Source organism: Peromyscus californicus, unplaced genomic scaffold (assembly GCF_007827085.1).
Source record: "Peromyscus californicus insignis strain IS unplaced genomic scaffold, ASM782708v3 Scaffold_7__1_contigs__length_154581171, whole genome shotgun sequence".
Lineage (NCBI taxonomy): Eukaryota > Metazoa > Chordata > Mammalia > Rodentia > Cricetidae > Peromyscus > Peromyscus californicus.
Genome location: NW_026294595.1, coordinates 154,375,427 through 154,384,285, shown reverse-complemented (window position 1 = coordinate 154,384,285; position 8,859 = coordinate 154,375,427). Strand labels below are relative to the sequence as shown.

Here is an 8,859-nt window from a genome sequence, read left to right as displayed (position 1 = left end):
TAGTATAGATTTTGTCATGTGGTTATTAGTGGTCTCTCTAATGAAGATTTACAACAAAAAGGAGCAAGCTGAGCAGGGTAAATTAAAAAATGTAATTTTTGAGGAGAAAAAGAGCACGAGGAAGTGGAATTGAGCTAAGTCCGGTGTTCAAGAAGATAAGTGGATTAAGAAATTGAGTAAAAGGAGTGGTGACCTCAAGGCAAGATCCCACCCAGCTAAGTTTCCAACTTGTGAAAAGGAACTAAAGAAAAGATTAGAGCCAGGTGTGGTGGTGCATGCCTTTGATCCCAGTACTGGGAAGGTAGAGGCTGGCAGATCTCTGAGTTTGAGGGTAGCCTGGTCTAGAGATCCAGCTTCAGGACAGCCAAGCTTAGGCAGTGAAGGACAGAAAGCTGGTGAAGATGTAATTGAAGGCCATGTTCCAGCACCAGTGAACAGTAGAATTTGGCTGCTTCAGCCATGCATTTCTGGCAATAGAGTTAAGAGTAGAAGAAATGGGTTACATAATTTGCCTCTGTGCCTAAAGAAAGGTGCTGAGGCCAGGCATGTGTCAGGGGTGTCCCTGAATGGAAGCCTAGAGAGGCCATTTCATGAAGCTGTGAAGTTGAAACCTGGATTACCTTGGAGAACTGAAGATGTTAGAGATGCCAGAGTCATGGGATAGCTGCTGAGGAAAGTTGCTAATAGGAAGTGGAACCAACCCAAGAGAAAAAAGTATATTGCAATCAACAAAGCTAAACAGAATTGGAGATCTGAAGAGTGTTTTGACATCAGACATGAAGAGGCAGAGTCTGGAGTTTGCCCAGATGGTTTTCAGTTTTGCTTTGGTCCAGTATTTCCTCTCTATACTCCCTTTTCTGCATTTTGGAATGGTAATGTATATGCTGTGCCATTATATGTTGGAAGTATGTGATCTTTTTTATTTTGATTTTTACAGGTGATTACAATTAAGAGATTGCATGAATCTCAGAAGAGACTTTGAACTTTGGACTTTAAAACATTGTTGAGACTGTGATAGACTATGGAGACTTTTGAAATTGGACTAAATGCATTTTGCATTATGATATGGTTACAAGCTTATGGGGGCCAGGGAGTGGAATGTGGTAGTTTGAATATAATCGGGGGAATAATCTCATAGGGAGTGGCTATTAAGAGGTGTGACTTTGTTGGAGTGAGTATGGCCTTGTTGGAGGAAGTGCATCACTGTAGGAGCAGGCTTTGAGGTTTCCTATGCTCAGGATACTGCCCAGTGTCTCAGTTGACTTGCTGTTGCCTTCAAGATGTAGGACTCTCAGCTATACCTCCAGCACCACACCTGCCTGCCTGCCACCATGCTCCCCGGTATTATGATAGTGGACTGAACCTCTGAAACTGTAACTGAGCCCCCTCTAATTAAATGTTTTCCTTATAAGAGTTGCCATGGTCATGGTGTATCTTCACAGCAATGAAAGCCCTAAGACACAGGGTTTCTCTGTGTAGCCTTAGCTGTCCTGGAACTTGCTCTGTAGACTAGGCTGGCCTCAAACTCTCAAATATCCACCTGCCTCTGCCTCCCAAGGGCTGGGATTAAAGGCCTGCACAACCACCTGATTAATGAAGCCAACTCTTTACATGGGCTTTGATGGAGGTCATTGACCAGCAGTGTAAATCATGGTGGGGTATCCCAGCTTCAAGAGATCAATTCATGATCACCTTGCTGTGAAAGGCACAGCTCATGAAATCTCACACATTAATGCAACAATGAAGTTTGTTATAGAGCTTTGGAAGCAAAGCACATATATGTCAAAGAAAAATGATATTTGCTTTGGAAATGTCCCTGAAGGCAGCAGCTTCTAATATGTCCTGAATGTTGAACTTTTTAATATTTATTTATTTTTATTTTGTGTATATGAGTGTTTTGCCTGAATGTATGTAACATGCAAACTATACTTAGAAGGATAGACAGATGTGTACCTGGTGCCTAGGGAGACCAGGAAAAAATATCAGATCCCCTTGAACTGGAGTTACAGGTAGTTGTGAGTTGCCATTTTTGGTGCTGGAAACAAACCTGGGCCATCTACAAAAACAATAAGTGCCCTTAAACACTGGAGCCATCTATCTATCCCTCAGTGATGAACTTCTTAATGACTTTGTCCTTGGCACATACCAGGCACAGTTGATATGATGACTAGTTCCCCTGGCTGCAGCCCTTTTGGGCAACACTATTGTTGTTTCCTCCTCCTCCTCCTCCTCCTCCTCCTCCTCCTCCTCCTCCTCCTCCTTCCCTTTTCTCCTTCTCTGTCTTCTCCTCCTCCTCTCCTCTTCCTTCTTCTTTAGCAAACTTGCTTCTTCTTCTCCTCCTCCACCACCACCACCACCTCCTCCTCCTTCTCCTCCTCCACCCCCACCACCTCCTCCTCCTCCTCTCCTCCTTCTCCTTTCCCTCCTCCTCTTCCTCCTCCTCCTTCTCTTCTCCTCCTTTTTCTTCTTCTTTGTCATCTTGGAGCCAGAACCCAAAAAGCCATAAAGGTAAATTTTAATACCCAAGATTTTGTAGTTCTGATTTAGATTTATTATTCATCAGTTGAACTTAGACAGGCAACTTAATTATTTTTTCCAAAAGCATGAAAAAATTACTAATCCCAAATCTGCATTTTTTTGTATTTTTAATGTTATGACTCTTCTTAGAATAAGGTAGAAAATTAACATCTTAAAGACAGCATAACTTAATTCTTACATGTTAAAGACAGAGAGGCTAATATGATTGTTGATAAGGCTTAAGACTCAAATAGACACCCAGTAAAAGCATGAAGTAAAAATGCAAAGCTAGTCATACATACTTAGGCAATATCTGATTCCTATTTGAAGCTAGATAGCAGAGTAGGGAGCTGCCTTTACTGATGACAAGATGGAAATATCTTCCTCAATGTGACTTTAGGCCAAAGCTTTTTACTCTTTTAGTTTATAGTAAAGCTAAATTATATTTCCTATGCTTGCTGTGTATCTAAAGGAAAGAAAAAGGGAAGGAAATAAAAGACTGTAGATTCCTGAGTAACACATCATCTACCCACCTAATGTAATCCTATCTAGTGCAAGGTTTAAAAACACAGACACATACAGCAGTTGGGTTTTTAACCTCTCATGAAATGAAATGCATTGAGTCTAAATTCATCTATTTTGACCTTAAAAGTCATAGAAGTCAGCCTGGCAGTGGTGGTATATGCCTTTAATCCCAGCACTGGGGAGGCAGAGACAGGCAGATCTCTGAGTTCAAGGCCAGACTGGTCTACAGAGCCAGTTCCAGGACAGCCAAGGCTACACAGAGAGACCCTGTCTTGGAAAGAAAAAGTTATAGAAGTCATAGAAAAAAAGTTATAGAATTTTTCTCAGAGCATTGTAGAGGAAGAAACCAGCAGAGTTCCCCTTTTTTCTATGCTATTAGCTTTACTAAATGCAAAGAAGTAGGATGTGATTGCATACAATGTTGTGGAATATTCCTTTATGTGTGAAGATATGTCACTGTGATTGGTTTAATGAAAAGCTGAACAGCCAATAGCTAGGCAAGATATTAGGGACAGAGAGGATGCTGGGAAGAAAAAAGGAGATACCATGAGATGCAGAGCTAGCAGTATGGGCACTATGGAGATGAGGTATTAGAGCCACGAGGGAGAAAGTAAATTAATAATGGGTTAATTTAAGTTATAAGAGCTAGTTAGAAATAAGCCAAAGCTATCAGCTGAGCTTTCATAATTAATAAGTCTCTGTGTGGTTATTTGGGAGTTGGCTAGTGGGACAGAAAAATCTGCTTACAAGACCCTGTCTCAAAAACAAAACAAAATAATAATAATAAGAAAAATATGATATGATATGATGAAAGCAGAGAAGACAGGCAGGAAAGAAAGGGAACAAGCGCAGGCATGGTTCATGCTCCCAAGAGACATCACAGTTCCAAAACATTGGATACTGAATAAACAGACCTTCGTGTTTACTCCTCGTCCATCCACTGGTTCCCACAAGCTGAAAGAATCTCTACCTTTTATCATTTTCCTAAGGAACAGACTTATGTCCCTTGACAGGAGAGGAAGTAAAAAAATTTTGCCTAGTTTTCATTAAGATTGTTGGCAAAGTCAGGATTGATATAACGTACCATACTGGGTTCTTAGATGTCATGAGCATTGACAAGACTGGAGAGAACTTCTGTCTGATCTATGACACCAAGGGGCACTTTGCTGTTCATCATATTATACTTGAGGAGGCAAAGTGCAAGTTTTTCAAAGTAAGAAAGATCTTCGTGGGCACAAAAATAATTCCATATCTGGTGACCCATGATGTTCAAACCATTTGCTACCTTGACCCCCTCATCAAGTTGAATGATACCATTCAGTCTGATTTGGAGACAAGCAAGATAACTGACTTCATCAAATTTGACACTACTAGCCTGTGTGTGGTGACTGGGAATGCTAACTTGGGAAGAATTGGTGTTATCATCAACAGAGAGGAAGATCCAGGCCCTTTTGATGTGGTTCACATTGAGAGATGACAATGGTAACAACTTCGTCATTAGACTCTCCAGCATTTTTGTTACTGGTAAAGGTAACAAACTGTAGTGTTTTTGTTTGTTTGTTTTGTTTTTGTTTGGTTTTGTTTTTGGGGGGTTTTTTGTTTGTTTGTTTTGTTTCTCTGTGTAGCTTTGGAGCCTGTCCTGGAACTCACTTTGTAGACCAGGCTGGCCTCGAACTCACAGAGATCGACCTGCCTCTGCCTCCCGGAGTGCTGGGATTAAAGGCATGAACCACCACCGCCGGCTTGTAGTTGTTTTTTTAATAACTCTTTTGGCGCTTTACTCTTTGTGGGGCCCACCACCCAGGTCCTAAATAAATCACATGGAGGATTATTCTTTTTTATGAATATCCGGCCTTAGCTTGGCTGTTTCTAGCCAGCTTTTCTTAACTTAAATTATCCCATCTATCTTTTGCCTCTGGGTTTTTATCTTTCTCTATTTCTGTATACCTTTCTTTACTTCTTACTCTGTGGCTTGCTGTGTAGCTGGGTGGCTGGCCTCCGATGTCCTTCTCTCCTTTTTTTTCTTGCGCCTTGATCTCTCCTCCCAGATTTCTTCTCCTATTTATCCTCTCTGCCTGCCAGTCCCACTTTTCCTTTCTCATGCCTTGCTATTGGTCATTCAGCTTTTTATTAGACCAATCAGGTGTTTTAGACAGGCAAAGTAACACAGCTTCACAGAGTTAAACAAATGCAACTGTGGTGATATATTGTGTACCCTAATAAACTTGCCTGAAAAATCAGAGAACAGAGCCAGTCACTAGATTAGACATAGAGGTCAGGCAGTGGTGGCATACACCCTTATTCCTATCACTTGGGAGGCAGAGATCCATTTGGATCTCTGTGAGTTTAAGGCCACACTGGAAACAGAGCCAGGCAGTGGTGGCACACACCTTTAATCCCAGTACTGGGAAGCACACATGCCTTTAATCCCAGGAAGTAATATAGCAGGGCAGAGAACGGTATAAGGTGTGAGGAAACAGGAACTCACTCTTTTTAGACCAAGGATTTCATAGAGGTAAGAACAAGTGGCTGGCTGCTCTGCTTCTCTGATCTTTCAGCCTTCACCCTGATATCCGGCTCTGGTTTTTTATTCAAAGACCATCTAAAATTCAAACAACATCTGGCATCCAATGTGTGGGGTACTAATTCACAAAAAAGTCATTTGTCTGTGGCCTTGTAGGTCCCGGACCTACAGCTGGAGTCTCCACCCACATGGGCCAGAGTCCCTAACCCGCTGGCTAAGTTTTTGTTGTAGCCTCTCTGCAACAAACTCCATTAGTTTTTTTTGGGCCCCAAAAGCCATAGGAGTTAGCTGCTTTCTCAATTTCTTTGTGCAGACGACTGGCTCTTTGGCTTCTCTCCTGGTGGGTTGTGGGTTCTGCCTGGATTCCCCTCTTGGGCTGCTACCATACTAGATAGCTGCCTTGAAACCCACTCAGGCTTCTACTGTTCTATGCAGAAGCAGTCAGCCTAACATCTGAATTGTCATTATCAGCAGATTTGGTGAAACAGTTGGGAATTCTTAAAAGGAGAAATTAGTTAAAAAAAGAGTCCCCGTGCCACATGGCCCCCCCATTAAAAAATGGGAAACATTTTACAATGGAGGGAATTTGGTCTTTGATAATACAATTGACAGTCTGGAAATGGAACAACTAAATGAGAGGATAATTAACGTAGATGGAATTTATGTAATGTTAATTATAAATATTGTTTTGATTGTTTCTGTTTTATCATTTTAAAAAGTTGGTTAACATGAGTGCCAAGATAAAAATTTTAGAAAAACTTGTTAAAACAGATCATAGAGAAATTCAGACCCACACAGAGGAATTTAAAGGTGAGCCAATCTCAGCATCGCATTAGATAGTTACAGAAAAACAGCCTAAGGTTTTCAAACAGTCAACCTTAATCTATCCAGTAACCTTATAGGAACTGCCAAATGCTCAAGGCTGTGTAAGAGCTGACTGGACTCCTGTGAAAATGTTAGGTTTGAGGAGATTCAAAGAAGCTATAGTATTATATGGTATTCATTCCCTGTTTGTGAAGCAGATGCTAAACTCATGGTCAACTTATAATAGAATTATCCCTCAAGACTGGAGAGATTTGGTTACAGCTATCTTAGAAGCTGGTCCCCAGTTACAATGGATGATCTGGTGGAAGGATGAGGCTAAGACCATTGAACAACAATGAAGTAGGGCTAGAGGTATGGAAATCTCCCAAGATCAACTTCTTGGAGAGGGAGATTATGCTAATGTAGAAAGGCAATCTCTATATGATGACCACACCATGGCTTTATGCTGAATGTCAGCCTTGAATGCTTGGAACAGAATTGAAGAAGTAGGAAGGAAAATCGAGTCATTTACAAATGTTATACAGGGCCCAAAAGAAACCTTCACTGATTTCTTACAAAGGCTGTTTTCAGCATTAAATAGAATGATACCAAATTCAGAAGCCAGACAGATAATAATTGAATCTCGGGCTTTTGAAAATGCTAATGCACAATGCAAAGGGGTAATTATGGCTTGCAGCAATATACAAACCACAACTTATCAGGACAGATCAGTCACTGATAGTCTGGCACATTCACTAACAATACTTTAAGTTGAATCTCAGCATGAGCTTCCAAAATGATAGTGGTGAGGAGACAAGTGACATAACTCTATATTGTCTATATTGCCTCAGCTTTAGCAGCCTGAGGAGTTTCCCTAGACTTAGGGATCTTAACTAAGATCAAACCAGAAGCACTGGCTTTGACACTGAAAAGACTTTTAGGACTAATCAATATAATAAAGATATTTAAACATAAGCATAAGCAGGAGGGTTAAGAGAAAAAAAAGCTGCTCAAAGAGAAAACAGAGGGGCTGAGGAGATGGTTCAGGACTTAAGAGCATTTGCTGCTTTTGCAGAGGACCAGGTCCCAGCACACATGGCAAGCAGCTTATATCTGACTGCACCTTCAGCTCCAGGGATTCCAACACCCTCTTCTGGCATCCAGGGTTACCCAAATACATGTGGCATACAGAGAAAGACAGAGACAGAGAGAGCAACAGACAGACACAAAGAGATACAGAGACAGAGCAGGTAAGGAAGCATAATTTTTTAAAACTAAATAGAATATACTTCAGAGCAAGTTCCAGGACAGCCAAGGCTACACAGAGAAACCCTATCTTGAAACCCCCCCCCCAAAAAAAGAATATATTTTAAAATTTAAGAAGAGGGACAGAGAAAGAAAATATTTCTAAGAGTCAGTATGAGCTTTCAAAAGGAAAGTAGCTTTTACAAATGTGACTTTTTTAAGTTTGAGTGTTTTGCCTACATGTATGTCTGTGTACCCTGTGTGCCTGGTGCCCACAGAGGCCAAATGAGGGCATTGGATTCCCTAGAACTGGAATTGCAGACACTTTGAGCTGCCATGTGGATGCTGGGAACCAAACTTGAGTCTTCTAGAAAAGCAACCAGTGCTCTTAACCACTGAACCATCTCTCCAACCCCACAAATGGGATATTTTTTAAAGATTTATTTGTTGGTTTGTTTGTTTATTATGTACACAGTGTTCTGCCTGTATATATGTCTGAATGCCAGAAGAGGGCATCAGATCTCATTATAGATGGTTGTGAGCCACCATGTGGTTGCTGGGAATTGAACTCAGAACCTCTGAAAGAGCAGCCAGTGCTCTTAACCTCTGAGCCATCTCTCCAGCCCCCAAGTGGGATATTTTTAAGGTTTATTTTTAATTATGTGTATGTTTATATTTGTGTTTAGGTATGTATATGTGAGTACAGGTACTCTCAAAGTCAGAGGCATCAGATTTCACTAGAATTGGAGTTACAGGCAGTTGTAAATCACTCAACCTAGATGCTGGCAACCAAACTCAGTTCCTCATAAGAGAAGTTTATGATCTTAAACTCTCAGCCATCTCTCCAGTCCCCAGAATTTTTTTTATATTTTTATTTTTTTAGACAGGGTCTTACTATGTAGCAGTCCTGGAACTCACTATGTAGACCAGGCTGGCCTCAAACTCTGAGATCCACCTGCCTCTGCCTCCCAAGAGCTGGGATTAAAGGTGTGTGCCGCCACCTCCCAGCTGGGAATTTTTAATATAACATGAGATTCTTTTCTCTCTACCCATAATAATTTTTATGTAAATTTTGCCCTATTAGAAAACCAAGGAGGAAGAGGCAGGGTCAGAGAAGGGTAGATGACAGAAAGGAATTGTCCTCAGAACTTATCTTTAGTTTTGACATCACAACTAAAATTATTTTAAAAGTAATTCTTTTTTTTTTTTTTTTTTAAAGTTTTTCCGAGACAGGGTTTCTCTGC

General features: G+C 40.9%; 1 pseudogene; it reads left to right on the top strand.

Moving 5' to 3' along the window:
• Positions 1–2,449: 2,449 nt before the first annotated feature.
• Positions 2,450–8,775, top strand: LOC128101213 (40S ribosomal protein S4-like; annotated as a pseudogene).
• The last annotated feature ends 84 nt before the right edge of the window (positions 8,776–8,859 follow it).